Source organism: Alligator mississippiensis, chromosome 2 (assembly GCF_030867095.1).
Source record: "Alligator mississippiensis isolate rAllMis1 chromosome 2, rAllMis1, whole genome shotgun sequence".
NCBI lineage: Eukaryota > Metazoa > Chordata > Crocodylia > Alligatoridae > Alligator > Alligator mississippiensis.
In genome coordinates, this window is record NC_081825.1 from 20,742,935 (window position 1) to 20,769,364 (window position 26,430).

At 43.9% G+C, this 26,430-nt stretch overlaps 1 protein-coding gene across 3 annotated transcripts in view; it reads left to right on the forward strand.

Moving 5' to 3' along the window:
* SH3BP2 (SH3 domain binding protein 2) overlaps positions 1-26,430 on the forward strand; it is a 60,005-nt gene that overhangs the window by 1,363 nt on the left and 32,212 nt on the right. Inside the window, exons 1-2 of one of the 3 annotated variants that reach the window (XM_014607754.3) lie at positions 6,770-6,791; positions 19,159-19,215. The exons of 1 other annotated variant lie outside the window; for it this stretch is intronic. The gene's annotated coding sequence lies outside the window, so the exon portion shown is untranslated. Of the gene's footprint in view, positions 1-6,769; positions 6,792-19,158; positions 19,216-26,430 lie in introns of those variants that run through there. One more of the 3 variants, XM_059721522.1, reaches the window with a different exon arrangement.

Consider the following 26,430-nt stretch of genomic DNA (forward strand, 5'->3'; position numbering starts at 1 on the left):
GCCCACTTCTTAGATCAACAAATTCAGCATGTCAGCAAGGGGCTGGACTAGATGGCCCTGGAGGTCCCTTCTAGTCCTGTGATTCTCAAGGCAGATGTTCACACTGTTGTTACTGGCAGTCTTAATTCTGCAGAAGCTTTCAGGAATAAATGGGCATGGGACTGAGCCATGCTTGAATCTCCAGAAGGTAGCAAAGCCTCTAGTGCTTCTGTCAGCGTTGTGCTTGGTAAATCAGACTTCTGTTTCTAGAGTGCTGTTAGTTCCTCACTTTCTGCAAGTGTTTGTATTCTATTTAGCTAGCTTATTTTAAGGACAGCTATTGGATAGACTTGCTGTAGGGGAAGGTGGTCTCCTTCTCACTCTTGGAGCGTTACAGACCACAGACTGAAATACGGCTAGCTATCTATGTACCTGCTTCCTTATTCTCTACGATATTGAAAGGATAAAAGTCATCATGTACATATTTCTGTTAAAAATTATTAGAAATAATTGTTGTATGATTGGCTGCCTTATTGCCGAAAGGAATAAGATGTTTCTTTCCCTTCTGCCTCCTTTCTCTTTTATTTACTCAAAAAAAAAAATAAAAAAAAAATGAACCATCCCTCTGTTGCAAGAAAAGCAGATTAATAGAAACCTCTTGCCAATGTTCCGCAAATACAGTAACTAATAAGCCAGCATAGTGGTGGGTTCCAGCATAGGCTGTTTCCTGTCTGTGTGGGTTGTTTTTTTTTTTTTTGTTTTTTGTTTTTAATTTAATATCCCCAAACTTTCCATAAAACTCCTTAGTTTTAAGTCTATCATGCTGTTAGAAGCCAGAAAATAAGTGTTTGTTTTGTGTGTGCATGTGTGTTTGGAAAGTTAAGTTGCAGACGTGTCAAGCAGACTTAAACATTGTGAAGATTTGAAGCATTTTTTTCCCTTACTTTGGGCCCTGATCCTGCAAGCTCCCACATACACATGCATGCACATGTGACCTGGCAAGATCAAGGCCTTAGATTTCAGTTTTATTGTAAGAGATTAAATACCAAAGGGAGTGTTGTCAGGGCAACTTAAGTTTTCATATCAAAAAGCATTTCTTTATAAATGACCGAAGACACGTTCTCATTAATGTAGAGATACATATTTCAATGGTAATTGTTTATTTTTAAAAGAAATCTACTGGTAATACTCTCTTCCACTAACTACAAGTACTGCAGTTATTTTGCTTATATATGCTATCCAGGAATTGAAATAGATTTAGAAACTTATTATTGATATGCATTGTATTTTTCACTGCTCATGCAATACATGGACAACCTAGAAAACACTTAGAGATGTTGAGCACCACTGGCTTATTCGGTTGTATTAACAGGAGTGTTGCTTGCAAATCAAGGGAGGTGATTCTTCTGCTCTATTCAGCACTGCTGAGGCCTCGCCAGCAGTACTGTGTCCAGTTCTGGGCCCACACTCCAAGAAAAATACTGATAGATTGGAGAGTCTAGTGGAGAGCAACAAAAATGTTTAGGGGCCTCAGGACCAAGGCTTAGGGGTTAAGACAGAAAGAACTAAGGTTAGTCTGGAAAAGAGAGAGCTGAAGGGGACCTGGAGAATGGTCTTCAAATACTTGAAGGCTGATTATAAAGAGCAGGGGCCAGCAAACTTTTACAAGCCACCGCCTGGGACAGCCTGGCTCCAGTCCTGTGCTGACTGCCTGGCCTTAAGGAGTAGGGGGTTTTGCCAGTGCCAGCACCAGGAGCTGTGCCTGTGACCGCCACTCCTCCCCAACCCCTTGCTCCTTGGCTGTGATGCTGGTGCTGCTTCCAGGCATCTGCAGACTTCCAGCGCTGTCGCTGCTTCTCCCCTAGCACAGCTGCTCATGGCCCAGCCCCACAGACAGAGTCATCCAGCTCCACAGGCTGGATCCAGCAGCTCTACAGGCTGGATCCAGCCCACTGTCTGTATGTTGTCAACCCTTGATAAAGAGGATGGTGTTGGGCCTCTGGCTGTAGGGGACAGGGCTAGGAGGAAATTTAGGTTGGCAAGGAGGAGATCTTTCTGACCTATAAGGGTGGTCGAGCATTGGTACAGACTAGCTAGAGAAAATGTGGAATCTCCATCCCTGGGAGTCTTCAAGAGCAGGTTAGACAGACATTTGGCTTGGATGGTTTAGTCATGGATGATCCTTCCTTGAGCAGAGGGCTGAACTAGATCTTGTGAGGTCCCTTCCAGCCCTACTTTCCTATGAAGAGGTATGTTTGTACTTGTACAGTAATGGCAGTGCTATGTTGGTGTTGGTATTTCTGTGAGGTCGTGTTGTTCTGACAAAAACAGAAATTGCACCTTAGGTTGGCTAATTAGCAGATTCCTGAATTGTTTGAAATACATAATCCTGTGACCATCAGATCAGTTCATTGTTGCTGGCTTATGCCCTGATCTAGCAAATGCTTACAGTTGTAAATAGTATCATTGTAAATAAAGTTGCCCATGTGCATACATGTTTTGCAAGATCAGGAGTCTTGGCTTGCTACTTCTGCAAGTCCTTTTAAGAAATGTTCAAGGTTTTAAAAATCCTCAGACTTTGCCAGAATAACTGACTGGTAGATCTTTGTAACTTTGCCCCTGCTAAATTGTAAGTAACAGTGAAGGATTAGGAGTTATCAGCTCTATAAGCCCTTTCTTAGCTAGATGAAGTGGCCTATTAGATCCTTTTTTTTTTTTTTTTTTTTTTAAGAGGGGGTGGGGTAGGTAGGAAGAGACTCTTATCAGCTCTCATGTTACCATAGATTAGGAGTGTCAAACTTGCCTTCTGCCCCATGCCAGATCTGGCCTGCAGGACTCCTTGTGGTCTGGATTTCCCCATGGCACAGGGTGGCTCTGGTGGTGGTGGTGGCAGCCACAGCTCCAGCCTGGTGCAGGTGGTGATGGTGGTGGCCACTTAGGCCCCTGCATAGTGCACTCAGCAGTGGCTCCAGCTCCTGCCGCATGCTTCATACACAGTGCCAGAGCTGGAGCTGCTTCTGCCCACTTGTCATGCCCGGGTGGCAGCTCTGGCTTGTGCACAGCAGCAACAGCTCTATCTCTGGGTGGTAGTGGACCCCGTAGCTGGGGTCATTTTGTGGTTGGAGCACAACAGAGGCTGTGCCAGCCCTTGTTTATCCTTCTGCTGCTGCTTGTCATGTCCACCAGGGATGAAGGGCTCAGGCTCTGTGGCAGGCCACTCGTCTGGTTACAACTAGGTACAGCTCATGGGTCGTATGGTTGACACCCCTGCCACTGATTATTCCAGAGACCTGAAGTAGCCAGCAGTGTCAGTAGCTTTCTTTCAAACTGTTTTTTTTCCTATTATTCCTTAAGTTAGTCACTTCAGTATTGCCTCTGAAAATTGTGGTGGTGTGGGGCATGATTGAGTTTTGCAGGAGTCCTGAGAGGGACTGAATGATGTTGGAGTTTGAACGGAGGTGAACAAAAAAGCTGGCATACAGTACATGGATATTGTGAAGGGGGCTTTTGAGACAAGCAGAGAGGGATATTGACCTTCTCTCCCAAGACCATGTTTAGTCCCAAGACTAAACAGTTTTATTTTTAAAGACTTAATGATATTAGATTTAAGGATTTGCTTTTAATGACAACCATTACTTGTAGCTTTCTCTCTCTTATTACTCATTGTCTTGGCTACCTGTCCCGTTTTTCTGTCTAGGTGAAGTTTATACATGTATCAACTGGAAAGTCTGTGATGCATCCTGTGCTGAAAAGAGGGCATAGCAAAGTACTCTTTCAGCAATCACTTTTAACAACAGTGTGAAAATTGTTTCCTAGCTTTATGAAACTTTCCGACAATAACTCCTCTTCTAGCCACGTTATGCATGCACCTGCAACCAAATAGCTTGTGTAGACAAGAAGTTAGTGGGAGGTCAAACTAACACCAACCATGGTATTCAGTTTGTATTGCCTCTCAACGCTGGAGGTGGTCCATTGTCTCTAGTCTGTACTATTTTGTGATGCCCAGTTTTGTTGCATTGTTTCTTGTCAGCCTCCGAAACTATTGTATGTAGCTTTTAAAATGTTAAAATTTCAGCATGAAATATTACTCTTCTTATTAGAAGAACTGTGCAAGTAGTGTGGGGTGTTCAGGTTCTTCTGTTAAGACGATGAGGTTATAGGGATGGATTTTATTTATGAAGCACAAAGAAGTCCTATGAGAGAAACAGGATTTTCCTCGTATCTGCTGCACCTCAGAATATGATATGGACCTCATAGATAGTTTCATAGATGTAGGGTTGGAAGGGACCTAAATAGATCATCAAGTCTGACCCCCCTGCCCTGGACAGGAATGAATGACCTTGTTTTTGAAAGACAGAATGCAGGGGGAAATATTTTTTTCTTGCTGTAAATAGTGGAGTAGCAGCAGCTGTGCTCCTTGTGGAGTGCATGCGGACTTTACTTTTACTTTTGTAATCAAAAAAAAAAATTGCTCTTACCATATTTCTGCACATGCAGTATGCACTCCAATTTCCAGCTGCTGTTTTTTGGAAAAAAGGTGTGCGTGTAGCATGTAAGAAAATATGGTATTTTTCCCAGGCAAGGAATTAACTTTCAGTAGAGAAAAATCGCAATTAACAGAGAATCCAGAGATCCTTCTTTTATGGAAGCTACCTAATATAGCTCTTCTTTTTATCCTTGCCCCTTTAAAAAGTTATATATATCAGCAAATAGATTTCTTCAGCTGTATCTTAGTTAAGTGCCAAATGTTTTCCCCTTCCACAGTTGTGGCCTGAGTTTGAGATGTTTTGAGTGGTCATTGAAGGGGCTCATCATGTCTGAGATTCACCCCATAAGTACTTTGATAAAACAGTGAAGGGTTTTTCTTGTATTCTGGGTAGAAAAAAGTTAAAGATCATTCACCATTGCCACAAAGCTGTAGAGTAAAACAATTAAATGAAACTTTCCATTCAGAGACCAAAAGTTAATTCTAGTGACACTTGCATGTTAGTTTTATGAAGATCTTGCCTGAGGCACTGAAGGGTGGGAAAGAAAAGCCTGAATTCCTACGGTGAATGATTTTATGATAAAAAGAAGCTTCTAAGTTACTATCTCAAGAAAGTTTTCTTAACTATCAGTCTTAGCCTGGGGAAAAGAAACTGGAATCTACAGGTTCTGGTAAATCTAAGCATGTTAAAAACCTGGAGTCAGTAATTATATTGATATAGTTAAACCATCAGCCACTGCTTAGCTCAATCATCTGTTGGACCATGTCACTGAATGAATCTTTGTGATGTTGAGGATAGTTTATGGGTGAGAGAGGCAGACCTCAAATGAAAGGACATTCTTAAAAGTATTTAAAGCCAGCTGTACTGGCCTTTCTTGAATTCCTGCTCATCCTTGTAATATATTTAAATATAAGTTCAAAAGCTTTATGTTTTATTGTGGCATCAGCTATCAAGTTGTGGACTGTGGACCACCTGTGATATGCACAGGTCCTTCCGTCCCAGCAGTGCAATGCATAATTGAAACAAGATTTGTGTTTCCATATTTGGGGAAATGAAGCAATAGTTCTCTGTTCAGAACTTTTTTCTTCATCTGAATCTCTTCTTTAAATGTGAGCATCTTTACACTTGCAGGGCAGTCAAAGGTTGTCTTGTGTCCCCTCATCCAAAAGTCCTCTACCCTTTAAGTAGCTGGATGCAGTAAGACTATTATCATTTATTAGCATTCTAATAAGTCTGATATTATTCTATTATCACTTATAAGAATGACAAAACCAAATCTCCTTTTTCTGAAAAAATAACATCTCATAGTTATCATGTAGCTGGAAGACAGAAGTATTGAATTTTACTCCCTGCACTGCCACTGACTTGCTGTATCTAATCTAAAATATTCCATATGCCATACTCAGTATGTAGGAGTGATTATGGGTAACTTGTTTTAGCTCAGATCTTTAATGATATTTAGGCACCTAATTCCCATTGAGATTAAGAGGATTTAGGCAGCTTTTGAAGATCTGGGCCTTTGGGCCTCAGTTTAGCCCTTTGTGTGATTCTTTCCTCCTGTGCAGAGTGGACCTGGCTATTAATCTCCCTCAGGGGTGTCTTGTGGAAGAACCACAGGTGTTTAATATTGTCAAATACCTTTTGAGAGCATTCAACAAGCAGTATATTAGAAGCACGTATATTATCAATGTCTGACCAAGCCTTCATGATAAAACAGATGTTTTAACTACAGCTTACAGAATTGTCTTGTTCTGACTCTCTATGCATGTAGAGTATACTTTGCAAAAATGAGGCAACTGCAGTATGTGTTTTCCTAGCTAACAGTGGCTAGGGTTCAGGGATCTCTTATAGACCTAAATATGAAAATGAGAAGAAAAATACTTTCTGATTTAACTAAAGCTTTGTTCTATTGTTCCTTTATGTTTCCAATGGTTTGCAGTGAGTAGAGCTCTTACAAAAACTGATTTCTGCATTCAGTAGTAGTGGTGGCTTTGATGTCTCCTTCAAAAGGAACAGAACCTTAAAAGAACAGGGCTGGTTACAGTTTCCAAGCTGAATTTTGTATGCTTTGGGGGTATGGGCTGCTGTTATTTCCCAACAGTATGGGTCCTGTGAATGGATATTTGCAAGAAGCAGGTGAAAAATCAGTAGTACTTACTAGAAACAAATGTTTGGGTGGTTTGAGCCTGAGTGGCATGTAAAGAATCAAGATGGGCCATGAAAAATAAAAATGTCTTTTAAAATTCTTTCTTTTTTAACAGCAATATGGATCCCATTGCAAATGCCAGATGCTCAAAAATCACAAGCCAGGCCTCTAAAAAAATAGTGAGTTTGACGTAAAAATTATGAGGATTTTTTTATGTTAGTTTAATTTATTTGCTTGCTGGTTTCTGAACCTCAGGGTGCACTTACTCCATGCTTAATTCTTGTCCTGCAAAGCCACGGGAGTTAGAAACATTTTTTTAAATTTTAAATGAAATCTGAGCATCTCATGCAATCTCTTGATTCTAACAGCTGAAACTTTTGAGAGAAATACCAAACATTGTGAGAGTCTTAAAATTGTGGGAAATGGCAATATAGACTTACTCAGCTTTTTAAAAAAGTAACAATTAACCAGATATTAACCAGACAATAAATATAGCTGAAGTAAACTTCAGCTGCACTGAAATGTTGCACAGGAATCTGGCCAGCTAGTCATCTACCCACTTTGTTATGGAGGAAGCAAGCCTTCTCCAGAGAGTCTGCCTGAAAGCCATCAAGGGGTCCAGTCTTTAAACTTGGCTTTCATGTTGTATTCATCTTTTGTCCCCTGTCTTAGAATTGGATTGAATTTCTCGGAAAAGGGTCACCTTGTTCTCCATCTTTTTTTCTGTGCCTTGTGATGGAAGTTGGTCCACGATTGGGGTCCCCATATGCTGCCATGTGCTCAGTTTGTTGTTGTTCTTTATTTGTACACATTTTTTATACTCTAGCAACATCTCTAAATGTGGTAACTGGAAAATTATTAAAGTTGACAGTATAATGGGAAAAGGGAGAAGAATCATTCATTCTTTAGACACAAAAATTGGAGCTCGTTACTACTGCCACTTTTTTAAACCGCACTACTGAATGAAAAGAGCTGCTTGATTTTTAGTGTTCTGCAACTTGTTTCAACAGCAGTAGGGATGAGTTCTTGGTGTTAAAGCTCACGTACTAAGTTTAAGTAGCAACAGCCTCACAGCCTGACCATAACTTCTATTATTAACTTGTATTCAACTCAGTAAGCCTCTAATTCAGCAAATATTCCTAATGTATAGCCAACAGTCCCTAGAGGGGCCAGGATGGGAGAGTTTGGGGCACCAGTGTATATGACTAACTCATGCTGCTGCTTCAGAATTTTTCTGTGTATTTAAACTATGCATTTGAAATGGGGAGGAAAGGTGGGAGGTGTGGTATAAGACCCATTGTGAACGAGTTTTCATAAGTAATGGGGATGTAACTGAAAGCTAAGTTGCTTTCAGGAGCTTGAGGTGAGGGCAAAACATAGATAGGAACTAGGAGGAAATGGGAAAACAGTCCTTTAAAGTGTAGAAGGATTTCAGTATTTGATCGCTGTATCAGGAGTGCTAGTCCTATACATAGACTATCAACATGATAGGCAGTTTTGTGGGACTCACACTGGGGTTTGTATCGGGTGGTGGATGTGGTTGAGTTCAAGCTGGCCTTTGCTAACATGCTAAAACTAAGCCTGCCTTTGTATCTACCATTTCCTTCATCATGTGGACAAGCTGGCTTCTTGCTGTTTATTTTAGCTGGGCTAGGACTCAGTCAGACAATCTGAGTAACTGTATGTTGTCCTGCATTTACATTGTGGGACTGATCTAGTTGTCTCAGCTAGGTCATTAAATTGAAGTCACTCATGCTTCATAAGTTAGACAGTCTCATGTTTTGTGATTATTTAATAACTGACAGTTTAACAATGCCTGCACAAGAGGAAGCATTATTCTTAAAACATCCTTACTTTGGGGTGATTTAAAATGGTTCTCCACCTTCATGTTGTATTAACAACAGAGTTTGCATATGGAGAGATGCACAAGAAAAATGGAAGGCATTACCAAACTCGTCAATCTCTCTCTCTATATTTAAGTCTCAACCAGATGCATAATCTTCTTCCTTGCAAAAAAAAAAAAGAAAAAAGTGATATAGTTCCAGTGCCTCAGCTTAGAGATTCTGTGGAAGATTGAGTAAATTAAAATGATCTGTTTACTCGCAAATTTAATTCAACAGCTAGCTAATAGCAAAAGGAGGAGGAAGTGGATTATGACATGAATAGCTTTCTGTCTAGTGAAGCATGTCTTGTTAGACCAAAATTTAAAAAGTAATGTGGTTTTGTGTGAACCTTTGTTTCCCCTGATCTATTTTTAACTTCAGCTACAGTACTTACAGAAAGTAATCATCATCTTGGAAATGAACAGATGTTTTGCATATTTTCCTATCCATTGAGAACTGGCGTTACTACTGGGGGCAAACAATCTAGTTGGTTTTACAGTGGAACATAATACATTTATGAATGAGGCTGTATTATTTGGTTACCTGCAGTAACAGGGAGTAGGACTCGGTGACCCCTGAGTTGTCTTCAAGTCCTCTTTTGTATGTAATTTGTCCTGTGCAAATCTTAACTGAAGGCAAGAATGTTTTCCAAGTTTAGAGTATACTGGCACCTGCTTACCCCTGGACCAGCCAGGCCATCATTTTGTTGATGGCTTCAAACAACAGGCATCTGGACCAACCCAGCATTTAAGAGGGATGTCAAACTCAACCAACTCCACCGGTGAAGTAAATGGTGTGGGGCTAGTCCTCGGACCAGATCAAGCCCATGGACCCCCTCCACTTCCCTTTTTTCCCTTGCCCCAGCATACCAGGTCCTCCAACTGGTCTGGGATCCACATTGTGCACAGCTTGGACTGACTGAAACAGGCACTTCATGCAGTGCAGTCGCCAGGGTGGGTGCTATGTGTAGTGCAGTATGGCCCAGGGCAGCCACTGCATGCAGTGCTTGTCCTGGCTGCTCAAGGATCTTCACTGTACACAGCATGGGTCCCAGACCAGCAAGAGCAGTTTCTGGATCAGACATCCTGGAGGAGGGGGAAGTGGAGAGGGTCTGTAAACCCAGTCCAGCCCATGGACTTGCCCTGCACCACAGACCTGTGTGCTATGTGGGTCTGATTAGATACAGGGGCCGGATGGTGGAGCTCTGTGGGATGGATCCAGTTATGGGCCACATGTTTGACAACCATGATTTAAAATAGGTCCATTAATGTGGTGCTTTAATTTTTAAAGACCACCCCTCCACCTCCAAAGATGAGATCCTTTTAGGTATATTTAAAATATTGTGTTGCTTGAGAGAATGTGGGAAGGAAAGAGTTTTGGACTTTAATGTTCAACAAGCTGTCTTTCAGTGGGTGTATTTGCTGCTGACAAACCATAATGATCAGGTTCTGTTGCTCTGGTGCAGCAAAGGGAAATTAGAATTCTGAGTCAGATGGGTTTTTTGCTTTTTGTAACTTTAAAACAAAAGATGTATTTGGAAGCCTGAATATTAATGCATCTCTTGTGTATTTCCATTGCTAATCAGATAAGCTGTATTGTGTTTATATGCTCTATGCTGCACTTATGCTTTTGCTAAACTGTGATAATATCACATTTAAAAAAAAAAACAAGCTTGCAAAGTTTTCTATGTAATATCGGGGAAATATAATGATGCAAAAGGAGAATCTTTAAGTTTTGGGGCAGTTTGGTTTCTATCTGGAGGAAACAAGACAAGAATTTACAATGAGCTGCATGCCAGTATAATGCCAGGAAACATCTTGTCTTTCATCAAATGGATTCTGACTTCTGGTATAAACTCACTGGAATGCAGTAAAGACTGTTCTGTTTGTAGGGAAAAAAGCTGCTTTGCTCTAAGAGGGTAATTGCTCTATATAGCAATATTAGAGTCTTAGTTTCTGTATTAGTCTTCTGAAGTTCACTTTGGGTTTTAGAAGGTTTTTTGGGTTTTTGTTTTTTTTAAATGTGCAGGCATGAACCTGTTGCATACAAGTTTTTATGAGTTACATCTTCACATGGATAAATACAGTTTGCCAAAACACTTGTTAAACCAAGTCTGAACAGTTTTGCAAGGTGCTGAATATAAAGATTTCAGTGAAATCTTTTAAGAGGTGCAGCATGCTTAGATAGAGAAGGCTGTTTCACACCTTTTTTTTTTAAGCACCACCTGACTTGTTCATGCTATACAGAAGCATAGACCACAACAGCTCAGGCAGATCTGAGATGGACCTTGGGATTCGTTCACAAGTTTTACACTGGGCTAAATCCCTCGATTTGAATAGAGATTCCGACTTGCACTAATGCAAGTGCAGTCAGGTCTGACCCTTTCATTTTGGGTGTGGCAGTCATCTGGTACTGACAACACTTTCATGATGCCTAGGCCATGTGTTGTATGTAGAAGCAAGGCATAGGATGCATGTTGTCACAAGCCACTGTTTGGCATGCTTATCTATCTAATGCACATGTGGTTTTGCAAATCTTGGAGCTTGAATTCATGGCATAGTGGCACTGCCTCCAAGGTGAAGAATTTGGCAGCACTGTAGTTTCTTGAACAGCACTCATGGTTCCCCTTAATGCTTATAGAGCACTTTGTGCTGCATAAAATAGATTGTAAGCATGCAGAAATCTCTGTATGTGGCTTTTGGCATATCTCAGCATTGCCAAAATGTTTCAAATTTGTAAGATAAAGGTATCTTGATTAGGGAGAGGGGGTTAGTATTTTTGAGTACACACATATACCTACCGAAGGAAAACTGAATTCCGGAGCTGAATTTTACATTTGGTCTCCATGTGACAGAATTATTCATAGTTTTCTTCTTTTTGTAATAAGTCTAGTGTTCTGTGGAATCTGATCCTTGTGTTCACAACACGTCCTCCTCTTGGTTCATGGATCCAGTGGAAAGTAGCTGCTACAGGAGTGCTTGGTTGTGGTAGATCTACCCCTCTCAGATAGGGCCAGTCTGCTATAGGGTTTTAAATATCAGTACAGACCCTTTTAGCTGTACTCTCTTCACTGGTAAGTCGCTGCAGAGAGGCCCACTAGGGTAATGTACTCCAGAGAACTTGTAAGCAGCCAGGCTGCTGCAGTTTATACTGCACTATGTATTTTAGACCTATAAAAAGAAGTGCATGTTTCCTGAGTGTAGAGCTAGTAAGGGATAATGCTAGCCAGGTTCCAGAGGCACCAGAAGTAGAGAGCCTTGGAGGAGGAAAGATTCAGAGAATAGTACTGTACAAATAGAAAGGGATGTAGAAGGAAAGGAGCTCTTTGCAAAGCTCTTTGAGGTAGGGTCATACAACTCCACTGAAGGTTTTCAAGACCAAGGAGGGCAAGTTTAGTGAACTGTAGTTCACACATGGCACTTGTAAGCCTTTAACAGTCAAGCTCCTGCTGAAGCAGCTCCGGGACAGCTGATTTTAAAGGAGGTGGAGGAGGTAGGTTCTACAGATAGGCTGTTTGCAGATGTTGGTTTGACTTGACAGGAGAGTACCTTGGTCTCTCAAACGCTGGAGGTCAAGTTTGGTTTGAAAGTACTTTAACATAAGAATGAAAGAGTTGGAAAAGGGTTTTTTCACTCTGCTTTTCCAATGATGCAGTATAATGCAGCTGGTATATGCACTGGAGTCTTGTATTCAGAACTGCTGGCTGCTGATGCTAGGATACCTGATTGAGAGAGAGAGAACAGCATAACGGAGAGGCTACATAATAGGTTCCTGGATGCAAAGAAGGTCCATATTGGATGGAGGGAAGGAATCTGGAACTCGTGGTTCTCAGGCCTGGATCTAGCCATTAGCTACATCCTAGCTCTTATGTTCAGTTCATAGATTCATAGATGTAAGGTTGGAAGGGACCTTGTAGATCTTCTAGTCTGACCCCCTGCCCTGGGCAGGAGGGAGACCTGGGCTCAAATGACCCTAGCTAGGTAAATGTCAAGCCTCCTCTTAAAGACCCCCAGGGTAGGAGCCAGCACAATTTCCCTTGGAAGTTGGTTCCAGATCCTGGCCACCCTGACTGTGAAGTACTGCCTTCTAATGTCTAGTCTAAACCTACTCTCTAGCAACTTATGGCCATTATTCCTTGTTACTTTGGGAGGCGCTTGGGGGAACAAGGTCTCTCTCAAACCTCACTGGTCCCCCTAGTAAGTTTTATAGACATCCACCAGGTCCCCCCTCAGCCTTCTCTTGCAAAGGCTGAACAGGTTAAGGTCCTGTAGCCTCTCCTCATAGGGTCTGCCCTGCTGTCCCCGGATCATGTGAGTGGCCCTCCTTTGGACCCTCTCAATGCTGTCCACATCCCTTCTGAAGTGCGGCGCACAGAACTGGATGCAGTACTCCAACTGCAGCCTGACCAGTGTCGCATAGAGGGGGAGGATCACCTCCTTGGCCCTGGTTGTGATGCATCTGTGAATGCAGGACAAGGTATGGTTAGCCCTACTGACTGTGTTTTCACATTGTCGGCCCATGTTCGTCTTGGAGTCAGTAATGACTCCAAGAACTCTTTCTGCCATGATGCTTTTGAGAAGGGAGTTCCCCAGCCTATAGGTATGCTGCTGGTTCCTACTGCCCAAGTGCAGCACCCTGCACTTGTCAGTATTGAATCCGATCCTATTTTCATTTGCCCACCCCTATAGCCTGTCCAGGTCCTGCTGTAATCTGTCTTTCCCTACTAGCATGCCCACCTCACCCCAAATCTTGGTATCATCAGCAAATTTAAACAGGCTGCTCTTCACCCTGTCATCCAAGTCACTAATAAAGAAATTGAAGAGTGCGGGCCCAAGGACCGAGCCCTGGGGAACCCGACGGCCCACTTCCCTCCAGGTCGTAAATGACCCATCCACCACCACTGTCTGAGTATGACCCCTCAGCCAATTTGCCACCCATTTGACTGTGTAGGCATCAGTGCCACAGTCACTTAGCTTTTTAATGAGAATGGGGTGAGAGACAGTGTCAAAGGCCTTCCTGAAGTCCAGAAAGACTACATCCACCACGACACCTGTGTCCAGTGATTTTTGTGACCTGATTGTAGAAGGCAATCAGGTTGGTCTGACATGACCTGCCCCTACCGTGCTGGTTGCCCTTGAGCATCATTCCCGCTGCCAGCCCATCACAGATCTGCTCCTTGATAATCTTCTCAAAGAGCTTCCCCAGGACTGAAGTAAGACTAACGGGCCTATAGTTAGTTGCCTGCATCCTCCCTCTTCCTTTTTTTAAAGATGGGGACCAGATTGGCTCTCTTCCAGTTATATGCTGTAAATACATTTCAGAGCTTCTGTAAAATGTGCTGTTGGGATTATGCCAATAATTATCACTCCATATTTGAGCTGAAATATTGTGGCCAGATTTCATCAAGTTTTAAAACTCATTTTTCTGTTTAGACAGTTGTATCTACTACAGGATTGTACATGTATGGCTGCTTTGACTGGATATAGGCCTGCCGTAGCAATCTCAAACCATATAACAAAGTATTTGTAAGGAATAGGTCAGTGTCGTGCCGAAGTTGGCTCCTGGAGCTTAACAATGCTCAGATGCGAATATTACAAACTTCCTGTCAGGGACTTCCAACCTCTAAAATAAACTGTGATGTCACTGAAAATTGTACCCACAATTAGTTCCTTGGCATACAGATAATGTCTTTTGCATGGTTATAAATGTACAATGGTTTACAGAATTCTAACTTTCTGTAGATTTTTTTTTTTTTTTTTTTTTAAACGTGGGAAGGAAATGACATCCTTCCTGCAAAATTCTATTTTTATTGGTCCTTCAGTGGATTACTCCTGAAATCTCTCTTACCTGAATATACAAATTAATGAGATTTTAATAAAAACCCAGTTGTCCAAATTTTGACAAGGCTATATGACGTGTAGTGGATGCCATCAAACTGTTTCTATACAAAATTTGCAAGCACAGGCTTTTGATACCTCTACTCTTTGAATACCTACTGGGACCTAATTTCTGTGGATCATAAAATCATAGAAAATGAGGGTTGGAAAGGACCTTAGGAGGCTATCTAGTTCAACCCCCTGCTCAAAGCAGGAGCAGCTCCAACTAGATCATTCCAGCCAAACCTTTGTCTAGCCAGGTCTTAAAAGCCTCCAAGGATGGAGTTTCTACCACCTCTCTGGGTAACCTGTTTCAGTGTTTTACTACCCTTCTAGTGAGAAAATTCTTTCTAATATCTAACCTAAACTTCCCTTGCTGCAACTTGAGACCATTGCTCCTTGTTCTGTCATCTGCCATCACTAAGAACAGTCTAGCTCCATCCTCTTTTAAACCCTCCTTTAGGTAGTTGAAGACTGCTATTAAATCCTTTCTGTCTTCTCTTCTGAACCAGACTAAACAAGCCCAGTTCCCTCAGGTTTCCTCATAAGGCATGTACCTCAGCCCCCTCACCATTTTTGTTGCCTGCTGCTGGACTCTCTCCAATTTGGCTACATCCTTTCTGTATTGGGGGGCCCAAAACTGAACACAGTACTGCAGATGTGGTCTCACCAATGCTGAATAGAGGGAAATAATCACTTCCCTTGACCTGCTGGCAACAGTCCTACCAATGCAACCCAGTATGCCATTCACCTTCTTGGCAAAAAAAAAATTTGTCCTGGTGTGTGTGTGTGTGGTATGTATAAAGGTGATTGCATAACAGCTCAATATGAAGTCTTACTCTTGTATATTGGGGGGAGGGTGGGTGTGGGGTTTGTTGGGGGCTATGGGTATGTGTGTGTCAATGTATGTGGGATGTGGGGAAGGTTGTGGGGGCATGTGTAGATGGGGGTGGGTATAGGGGGTTTGTGGGGATGTGTAGGGGTGTGTGGGTGGGTAGAGGGGGAGGGTGGCTGGTGGTGTATTTGTGCGTGTGATAGAGTATGTGCATGTAGCAGTGAGCAAAGCTCCCCCCCAGAGGCACACAGTTGTGAGTGTGGGTGGGTGCAGTGTTTGTGGGGTGTGTGTTTGTGTGTGGCGAGGGTGTGGTTGTGGGGTTTTCGGGAGAGGGTTCAAGGGTACGGTGAGGTGTGTATGGGAGCCCCCCATGCAACCCCCCCCCCCCCCGAGCTGGTCTGCACCTGCCCCACAACAGCCTGGGACCTGTGTGCCCTGCAGTGCCTCGCTGCCACCACCAGTAGCCCCAGCCCTGCCCTGCACCTGCTCTGTACCGCCCAGCTGTGGTGCATCTGGCTGCCCCCTGGGCACACAGCGAGGCTGGGGCAGCTCCATGGCAGGACTGCCTTTCTAGACAGCCCAGGCGGTAGAGGCTCCTTCTGGCTGCTGCCACCATTGCCCCTAGCCCCATGATACTGGCTGCGACCTGCGCCACGCAGCTTCGACCTGGTGCTTGCTGTGTCTGCTCTGATCTCGCCCATCTGAGCTGAGTAGCAGCAACAGTGGCAGTGCCAGGTAGAAACTGTTGCTTGGTGTCGAGGGAAAGCAGCAACTCCCCCTCACCACGACTGGGCAGTTCTCATTGGGGTTGCCCGGGCTGGGCTTCCCTACATCTCCATCGCCACTGCCTCTGGGCTGCTTTGCATCAGCGCCACTTCTGGGCTGCCCAATGTGGCAGCAGTGACAGTGCAGAACAGCTGTAGGGCAGCCCGGGAAGCAGAGAGGCAGGGCAGTCTGGCTGCACCAAGAACTACCCAGCAGCAGCAAGACTACTCTCCCACTGCGCCGAGCAACAGTTTCTGCCTGGTGCCGCTGCTGCTGCTGCTGCTTAGCCCAGACAGGAGAGTCCAGAGCAGGCATGGGGCATACTGTGTCAGGGTGGTGTGGTGCAGGTCCCAGCTGGTACTGTGCGGCTGGGGGCAGCGGTGGCAGCAGTGGAAGGAGCTGACCCCACCTGGGCTGCCTAGAAAGGCAGTCATGCTGTGGAGCCAACCCAGCCCAGCTGTGTGCCCAAGGGGCGGCAGGATGCACTGTGGTCAGGTGGCCCAGGGACCATATTTTGCCCACCTCTGCTCCATCCTGTACTCTTGCATGGTATTGTCCCATCCTAAGTGCAGGACTTTGCACTTGTCCTTGTTGAACCTCTTGAGATTCCTTTTGGCCCAATCCTCCAATTTGTCTAGGTCACTCTGAATCCTGGCCCTACCCTCCAGCGTATCTACCACTCTCCACAGCTTGGTGTCATCTGCAGACTTGTTGAGGGTGCACTCAACACCATCTTCCAGGTCATTGATGAAGACACTGAACAAAACCGGCCCCAGAACCAACCCCTGGGGCACTCCACTTGATACTGGCTGCCAACTAGACATCGAGCCATTGATTATCAGAGCCCAGTGCTCTAGCCAGTTTTCTATCCACCTGACAGTCCATTCATCCAGCTCATATTTCCTTAGCTTGCCTGCAAGAATTTTGTGGGAGACCATATCAAAAGCCTTGATAAAAATCAATCCACAGAGCCAGTCACCTCATCATAGAAGGCAATCAAGTTGATCGGGCATGATTTGCCTTTGGTGAATTTATGCTTACTGTTCCTAGTCAGTCACCTTCTTCTCCAATAAGTGCTTAGAAATGGATTCCTTGAGGATTTGCTCCATGATTTTTCCAGGGACTGAGGTGAGGCTGACTCATCTGTAGTTCCCTGGATCTTCCTTTTTCCCTTTCTTAAATATGGGCACTATGTTTGCCTTTTTCCAATCACCTGGGTGCTCTCCTGATTGCCGTGAGTTTTCAAGGATGATGTTGAGTGGCTCTGCAATCTTAGCCGACTCCCTCAGCACTCCTGGGTGCATCCCATCTGGCCCCATGGACTTGTACATGTCCAGCTTTTCTAAATAGTCCCTAATCTGTTCTTTCACCACTGTTGGCTGCTCACCTCCTCCCCAAACTGTGCTGCTCGGTGCAGTAGTCTAGGAGTTGACTTTGCCTGTGAAGACTAAGGTGAAATATGCATTGAGCACTTCAGCTTTTTCTGCATCTTCTCACTGGGTTGCCTCCCCCATTCAGTAAGGGACCCACACTTTTCCAGATCCTCCTCTTTCTATTGACATATTTGAAGAAACCTCCCTTGTTCCCCTTTCCATCCCTTGTTAACTGCAACTCCAGTTGCGCTTTGGCCTTTCTGACTTCATCCCTGCATGCCTGAGCAGTGCTCTTCTATTCTTCCCTAGTTATTTGTCTTTTTAAGTACAGCCAGGATGATTGATTCTGAACTCAATCATTTTGTGGTCACTGCTGCCCAAGTTGCCATCCACTACTATATTCCCCACCAATTCTTCCCTGTTTGAGCAGCAGGTCAAGAAGAGCATGGCCCCTAGTTAGCTGCTTCAGCACTTGCACCAGGAAGTTGTCCTCTTCACTCTCCAAAAACTTCCTGGATTGCCTGCTCATTGCTGTGTTGCCCTTCCAGCAGATGTCAGGGTGATTTGACGTCCCCTATGAGAATCAGGGCTTGTGACTGGGAAACTTCTACTAGCTGTTTGAAGAAAGCCTCATCCACCACTTCATCCTGGTCTGGTGGTCTATTGCAAACCCCCACCACAACATCACTCTTGTTGCTCTCTCCTCTGACCTTGGGTCTTTTGAGAGTCTTTGGGTTATCTCCAGTTTCCTACTGGAGCTCTGAGCAATCCTATGGCTCTTTTACATACAATGCAATTCCTCCCCCTCTTCTCCCCTGCCTGTCCTTCCTGCACAGTTTGTACCCATCCGTTACCATGCTCCAGTCATGCGAGCTCCCACCATGTCTCTGTTATTCCAATCACGTCACAGTTCCGTGACTCTGCGAGGACGTCCAGTTCTTCCTGCTTGTTTCCCAGGCTCTGTGCAGTCATGTTCAGACACCCGAGGTAACTAATTGATTGCCCTGATTTTCTCAGGGAGTATGAGAGCACCTCCCCTGTAGCCCTTTCCTCTTGCTCTTCCTCTAGGTCTCCTGCTTCCCCACTTACCTCAGGGCTTTGAAGTAGGAGCGTAGCTTGTTTTCCTAAATCCTCCACACTCTTCTTGCATATCTTCCCTGTCAGTGCCTAGCAGTTCCCATCATGCGTATACACCTATTGTGCTAGATGCTGTATAAATACAGGAAAACGGCAGTCTGCCCCTCCCAAGCTTATACTTTTTAAGTGTTGTTGCATTATATTTATAACCTTTAAATTGAAGTTATTACAGTCCATTCTCCCTCCAAGTTTAAGATTAGCCCATCTGTTGGTTTTTTGGAGCTGTTTTGTGGGAGGTACGGTGCTGTGGAGATGGCACGGGACTCAGTCAAGTGTCCTAGGTTCTCTTTCTGGTTCTACTGCTCACACTGTCTGGCCTTAGGCAAAGTGCTTTCACCTTTCTGTGCTTTTTTTCTTCTTGTTATTTGTATATTGAAACTTTGAAACTCGGGGAAGGTGGGGACTATTCTCTAACAAGGTGTCGGGACAGTGCCTACTCTAGTTTGTCCCCAGGCACTAATGTAATGTAGGCAGATAACTTACTTGTGGATTGCCTTGATCCTAATGTAAACTTTGTAGAGATGCCTTACTATGCTGTTATTTCACTCCAGCTACTGTGTTGTGCAGCAGTAAATGCACAATGAAAGATTGTCCTTTATTAGCTTTTTTTGCTCATTAAATTGTACTGCAAAATCTCTGTGGGAGCAGAAAAATATTTGTCTTGTTTTCCTTCTCAGTGTCTGACAGAGGTTGAACTTCCATCGTGGTGCTGGTTGCAGCTTTCATCTGCAGAGGTAAATGTGCTAAGTATTGTATTACTGGTCTTTACCAGAAGGGGCGCTAGCATCCACCTCTTCTGCTTATGTGACAAGATCAAGCATTCCCTGTAGAAAAAGCTTCATTGGATGGATTTATTTAGCATTTAGTTAAATAATTGTTATGTGGAACAGTACTAGTGCTTATAAATTTGCTTGTTGCATCTACTTACTATTAAATATTGAAAAGACAGTCTACTTATTCATTGATTAGTATAATATGTGTTTCCTTTAAATGTTATGCTGCAAGGATCTTTTATTTTTATTCAGTAACTTTTCCATTTAATTCAAAACCTATTTGAGCAACATCAAAGTATTCCTCATGATTTTAGTGGAACCTAGTGAAGCCATGTTCCCACTTCCCATCCCCCTGTCTTATCTGCACATTCTCCTTAAGTGGTCTGTGGCTGTCGCTGCTCAGGTTTTGCATGTGCTTTGCAAGAATATAGCTTTCAATGAGACATATGTATATATGATCTCTTTCCAAAATGCCTTAGCAAAAAGAACAGAAAAAGGGTGGGGAGAAAGAATCTCTCGGGTTTCTTTGGTTGACTTTACAGTTTTTTCCTTCGTTCTACTTTTCTGTTCATTCATAAATTTCTTTTAAAAAAATCATTGTATATAAAATAGATTCTATCAGCTGTTTTAAATGTTACTGATTGACAGTTGAAGTATCTGGCATTCCCTTTTTGTTTAAATACATCCTTTCACAAGTATTAACAAACTATATGTAGTGCAGCGAAGTTAATGATCTGAAGGAAACTACTTCTGCATTTCCCAACTCTTTGTGCAACCTTGATATTGCATTAAGCAAGGAAGAAAAAGGTAGAAATAGTAGTGGTGAGGGGATGTACAGTATTTCTGATTAGGATAGAGAGGTAGATAGCTGTTTTCCTCAGCCCTCACTCTGACCTGTTACAATACCATCCCTAAGACGAGAACAGAATCTCTTTGGTTGTCAACCCCAGCACCCATCTTGGACGCATCGTTAATGGCCAAGGAACCGGGTTTTCTGTTTCCCATAGAAAAATGGAAAAACATTGTGGATTTTCCCTTTTAACTGAGAGAAATGTCAATTTCTCATTTTAACAGAGAAATACCCAGATGTTCCACTTCTGCAAAGAGCTCTGCAGGCTGGCAGTTCCAGCCTGCAAGGGCCTGGGGGGAAGCGGGAGGAGGGCAATCAGGCATGGGGCACCATGTGCATGAAGAGCACCTCCCACAGGTAAGTCTGGCAATAGTGGGATTCAGGCCCCCACAGGGAGGGAGGGGAGTGAGTTGGCTGGGGCTATTGCCTAGCCGGACGGTGTGTGGGGCCTGGAGCCAGAATGTGCAGTTGCAGGGTCCTGGCAAGGAGCAGGATGGGGCTGCGGGTGGCTTGTCCGGAGGGGGGGAAAGGGCTGGCTCCCTGCCACTGTGTGCGCTTACGGAAGGCAGGGGGCAAGTGCCCCCCAGATCTGTGTGCGAGGCAGGGGCGGGCAACGGGCTACCTGTTGTGCGCTCAGGACTCCCACCCTGCTGCCTTCTCCTTGGGGCCTCTGCGGCCCAGTGGGTGGGACCTGCAACAGCAGGGCAGAGCGGGACCAGGCGAGGAAACTCCTTGCTGCTGCAAGTTCCACACCACCTTGGCAAAGCGCCCCTTACCTGCCTAGCAGCAGCGGTGCAGAGTTGTGCCCGTCACTGCTGCCAGGCAGGCAGGGGCACTTTGCCAGGGCTGCACCAATCTTGCAGCAGCAAGAAGCTTCCCCCCAGCCCTGCTCTGCCTTGCTGTGCCAGGTCCTGCTTGCTGGGCTATGAAGACCCCAGGGGCAGGGCAGGGAGTCCTGAGCCCTCAGGAGGCAGCCTGCATCTGCATCCCTGACAGGCTCTGCTCTGGCCATACCACCTGTGGGGGAGGCAGATCTGGGCTCTACTCTGTTCCTTGCTTGGGCCACAGCAGGCATTGATTCCTGTGGGCAGCAGCTGGGGGGCAGAGGGCTGCAGGCCCAGGTCCCTGGACCCATAGACCTGGAAGTTTGGGGGCCCCTCTGGAAGATTGGCAGGGGGGGCAGGGGCCTGTGGGTGGGGGGTATGAGGCACCAGCAGTGCCGGGGGCCTGTGTGGGATATGAGGGGCACCAGCAAGTCTGGGGGGCTGTGGCTTGGGAGTGAGGGTCCTGAACCCACATCCTGGTGAGCGAAGAGGGTAGGGGAAGCTCTAATTTTTCCATGATAAAAATCCCGAAATTAAGTACCAAACTTTATAGGTATGTAGAATTTATTTTATTATAGTGATTGAGGCACTGGTAGGTTTCCAAATTGCTTTAAAATTGTAAATATATCAATAAAACATTCGTGTTCAACTGATACCTGCATATAATGGCGTTTCATTTTAATCATGGATTTGGATGTTTTTATTGGAGAAGTTGCGATTTTTAAACAGTGAAACCCTGGATCCTTATTACTAACCTCCCGCCCCTTCTGGAACAGGACATCCATCTCAAGGTAGTCATGGGGGACAAACCTGTTCTGGTTTACAGGTAGGCCCCTCAAATAGCATCTCTCAAGCAACAGCTACTTCCCATTCTCACTGAGCGACCAGGCTCTGCAATGGACCCAGATGCTAGCTGTGTCCGTGTCGTTCCCCCAGCCCAAATACAGGCCATGTCATCATTGGACCAGATAACATGGATTATAATATCTGAGGTTCATTCACCTGCAACTCTGCCAGTATCATTTATGCCATCAGTTGGACTGATGGGGCCATCCCTGTGTGTAGGAATGAATTTGCATCAATCTGACATCAGCTCCAGAAAGGCAGGCAACTTTGTGGCAGAGTGCTTTTGACTTCCCTGGTCAGGCCATTGCTGACCTCAGGGTAGCTTTTCTTAAACAGAAAAACTTTGAAAACAAACTTGAATGGGAAACTGCAAAACAAGGAATTCACAGGCTGGGTTCTGTTAAGTATGGTCTAAATGAGGACTACAGATTCTTATCCCATTGCACTTTCACCCTATGGGTTTATTATCTGTTTGCCTCTCCCAACACTGCCTCCTCTCCCCTTTGCCCCTGCCTTCCCTCTGTCTTCTGTATTCAAATTGCTCTCTACATTTGGTATGCTGCTCTGTACATTTCCCTTTGCAGCATCTAATGAAATGAGCTTGGACTCACAAAAGCTTACGGTATATCCTTCTGATTTAGTTAGTCTATAAGGTGTACATCTACCCTGCCTTAATCATTAAGATGCAATACAGGAGGATGCATTCTGTGATCTGTTGGTAAAATGAAGAAAGTAGTGTTTCCCTTATAAAATGGAGATTCAGAAGCAGTTGTTAGGAAGCAAAAAAGCACATGTGCTGCGAACTTATACAAAAAAAGTTAGTTAATATAACAGTCTGAAAGCCAGAAAAGGCTAGTTTGTTGTTTTCCTCTTTTCTGTTGCTTTTAAACTTGTAGTTTATTTGCAAATTGATCAATTCACCTTAAGTAAATAGAAAATCTCAATACATCTGACAGTTTACCAGTCTCTTCACTTAAGAGCTAGAGTATGTGCTCACATCTAAGCTGAACTATGGTTTAAGATCAGTTCCTGGATATAATTTGTGCTGTCCTCAGCTTCTAATTACAGGCAGGCCAGGCCAGTGGTTAGATTGCTTCACTTATGTGTATGAGCTACTGCCAAGAAAGCACTGTGGGAGGAAACTCCCATGTGTCTTTGCTTGCGTAGTAGAGGAAACTCCCTTGGCAGCTGCCTGCAGGCTGTGGAGGCTTTGAAGATTTTAAACTGAACTTCCACTCACCTACCTATATTTAAATGTGCCTTTGTTTGCTGATTGTATTTACATTATCTTACACTATCCTTAGCCACTGCCTACAATTTACAGTCATGCTTGCAGTGAGTGATGAATAACGGGGAAAGGGCAAAGGTGGGTCCTCTTTGTGCCAGTTTAAGGTATCGGGGAAGGAGAGCATCTGGCTTGCCCAGTGCATCTTAAAGTTTTTAAAGAGGTGATGTTGTAAGCCAGGAGTGTCAAACATGGAGCTCATAGAGCTGCTTCATGCAGCCCACTGAGCCACTGGTGGGCCAGGGGATTTAGAGGCATAGCTAGCAATTGGCAGGACCTTTGGCAGAATCCAGGACTCCAGGGGACATGGCAGTCAGCAGCAGAGGGGGGAGCAAAGTTCCTGTTTACTTCATGGCTGCTTAGCCCAACACTGCTTGTGCTGCCATTGCCATGGCAAAAATGACTGCCTGTCCCATGGCCGCTTGCCCCACTACCACCATCGGACCTCGTGGATCTGGCCCACCGAAGAGCCCCCATGGACCAGATCTGGCATGGGTGACTTGACACCTCTGCTCTAAGCTAAAGAGCTAAACTGTTTGGGGTAAGAACTTCCCTTGCCCTAATTTAAACACCTCTAGTTAAAGAATTTATGATTGGCTTATTAAAGGTCTTGCACCTAAAATGAAATATTTTTTAGGTAGAGGAATATTCCTAGCAGTGTATAATGTCACTCAGGGGTTTTTGTCTTAACTTCTGAAGGATCACTTGGCCTTTTAACCAGAACACAATGAAACGCTCCCCCTGCTGCCAGATATAATGAATCTGTGCCATAAACTCAGAGCAGGTTTCCCCACCCTCAAAAGGCTGGCGGAGTATAGGTCGGAGTTGCCTGGAGTCTAAAGAGGGACTACAGATTCTTATCTCATTACCCTTTATCCTTGTGGGTTTGTCTATTTGCCTTTCCTAGCATTACCTCCCCTCTGACCACTGGTGACTGAAAATCAAACCTTCCAAAATACCAGTCTCTTTAAGGACTAATATAGTTATATCAGAGTAGTTAGCTAGACTTAGAGAACTGCCTGGGTTCTCAGTGTGGATGCTCTTGTACTAGAATAAGACTGATTTATTCTGATTTAGCTTAGCTTAACTTCCTCCAAGGTGTCATATGCTTAACTGAAAAACTCATCATACCAGACAGAAGTATTAACATAAGAATTCGTAGTGGGATAACCATAGTAGTTTTAAGACACGGACACAGATTTTTTTTTTTTTTTCCATGGGCAATATCCTTTATTGAACCAACTGCATGGTTGGGATAGATTTAATCAAAAGGCAGGGTAGATTTGTACCTTACAGACTAACTGCATCATAAATGCATAAACGTTCCTAAATAGTGGCTTACTTCATGAGTTTTGACTCAGAAATTCTAGTGTTGCAGTGGTTTCAAATATCTCACTGAGAGATTTTTGTAAGATTGTGCTTTAATGAGCCAGATTTCTTCTGAGAATTGCAGCCAAAGGGAATCCAGCCTATTGTTGTCATGACTGAAGGCAACTGCCATGCAGTGTCAGCAGAAGTATTTCACACAGTTGTATAAGGTATGCTACGTTGCAGTCGTGCAAGTAGCTGACAGTTTTCTTGTCGCCTGGAGAAATGCAGTTTCTTTAAAATGCTATTTTAATTTCTTGATGCTTTGCTCATTTGTGTGTACGGCCCGTCTCTGGGCTGTGTGGGCTGCTCTCGGACCACTCGTACAGCATTTCCTGTAAATTGGTCAGCAAGAGGAAGCACGCATGCAGCAGCGAGCATTCAGCACTATACTACAGCTGGAGTATTGAACAAATGCTGGTGGGGACAGCAGCTCAGTGCTAGGGGGTGTATTTTATTGCCCTTTTCCACCCCTGAAGAAGGGACAGGTGTTTTGACTGGAGAACATGTAAAAGCATGTAGAGAGTGAAGGCTCAGGAAGAGTACTAATGAAAGATATGGTTGGCTAGCTTAATCTGGTCTTATTCCTACTGGCAAGAATTTCATATGTCTCTTGGCTTGTGATGTTCTGCCCATTTTAAGGGAATAAAATTGTAGTTATTTTTAGGGTGAAATTTATCTCTGCGCAGAGTCAGTAAAATGCCACTCAAGTCCTGTGCTGAAAGAAGTGAATTTTGGTGGTATGCAGGGTCCCTGGCAGACTTTTTCATGAGGGGAGAATCTCAGTCTTTTTAAGAAGATGCTATGTAAAATTATTCCCCATCCACTTCCTTAAACCACTGACACGGGCCCAAAGTCAACAGGTATGAATCGTTCCTTATTAATGTATTTCAGAAAGTTTAACATACCAACTTTTCTGTATATCGTGCTTAAAGTACAAGGATTCTGATGAAGGATTCAGCTAGGAAGTTTCATACATCTCAAGCTGAATCTTCTCCACAATCAGGAACCGTGTATATGTTTTATCTAGTTTTTCATTCTGCCTCCTCCCCCACACTTTGTGCACAAAGCTGTTTCTGTTTTTTGCTGCCTTTCTGTTTCCCAGCAAGCGTTTCGACAGAATTGGAAATCACCCAAGGGGAAGGAGAAATCCTTTTTATTGTTGTGCACTTCAGTGCAGAAAAGAGGTAGTGGTCTGCAGAGAGATGGAGAGGAAAATAGTTCTAGGAGCTGAAGAAGTAGGGTTGATAAACACCAATTTCTTTTTTTAATTTCATAATTGATTTTTCTCTTAAATACGTGTTTTAAAATGAAATCTGAATTTAATGCAACATATGTTATAGCCAAAAGTTCTTGTAATCTCTTAACTTGTGCTGACTTCACTTTCAGGAGGCATCTCACTTTCAAGCTCAAGTTTAAGAATAGGGCACAATAGGTCATATAAGAGCTCAGTCCTGTGGGGGGGGGAGCATTGGTTGTGCTGCTGGGTGCAAGTGATTGGCAGCTACTTGATATAAATCATGAGCAAAGAGTTGCATATCTCTCAGGTTAGCAATAAAGCATTCACCATTTTGTAACATCCTGAAAGGATAAATTAATGCCTCTGAAATGTAAAATGTACAATTAAGAAGAATATTTAATTGCTCAAACAAATGTGTTTAGTGTTCTTGTGTTTAGTGTTCTTCTTCAAAGCTGTGAAGGCTCTATTTAGCTGGAAGCCTACATGCTTTAAACTTTTTATATCAGTCAGTGAACATGCACCTAACTTTGTAAAATAAGTGGAAAAGCAAATGAAAAGGGTGATTTAAAAACCATGATGTCAGTCACCAGGTAGGAAGCTTTTGTTTCAGTAAGTTCACTCTGTAAGCAGACAAGTTTCTTTGGGTGAATCTGATATCTTTTATTAGACTCGAGTCTAGCCCCCTGCCCCAGGGGCAGGAAGTTAGCTGGGGCCACAGGATCCCAGCAACATAAACGTCCAATTGACTCTTAAAGGAGTCCAG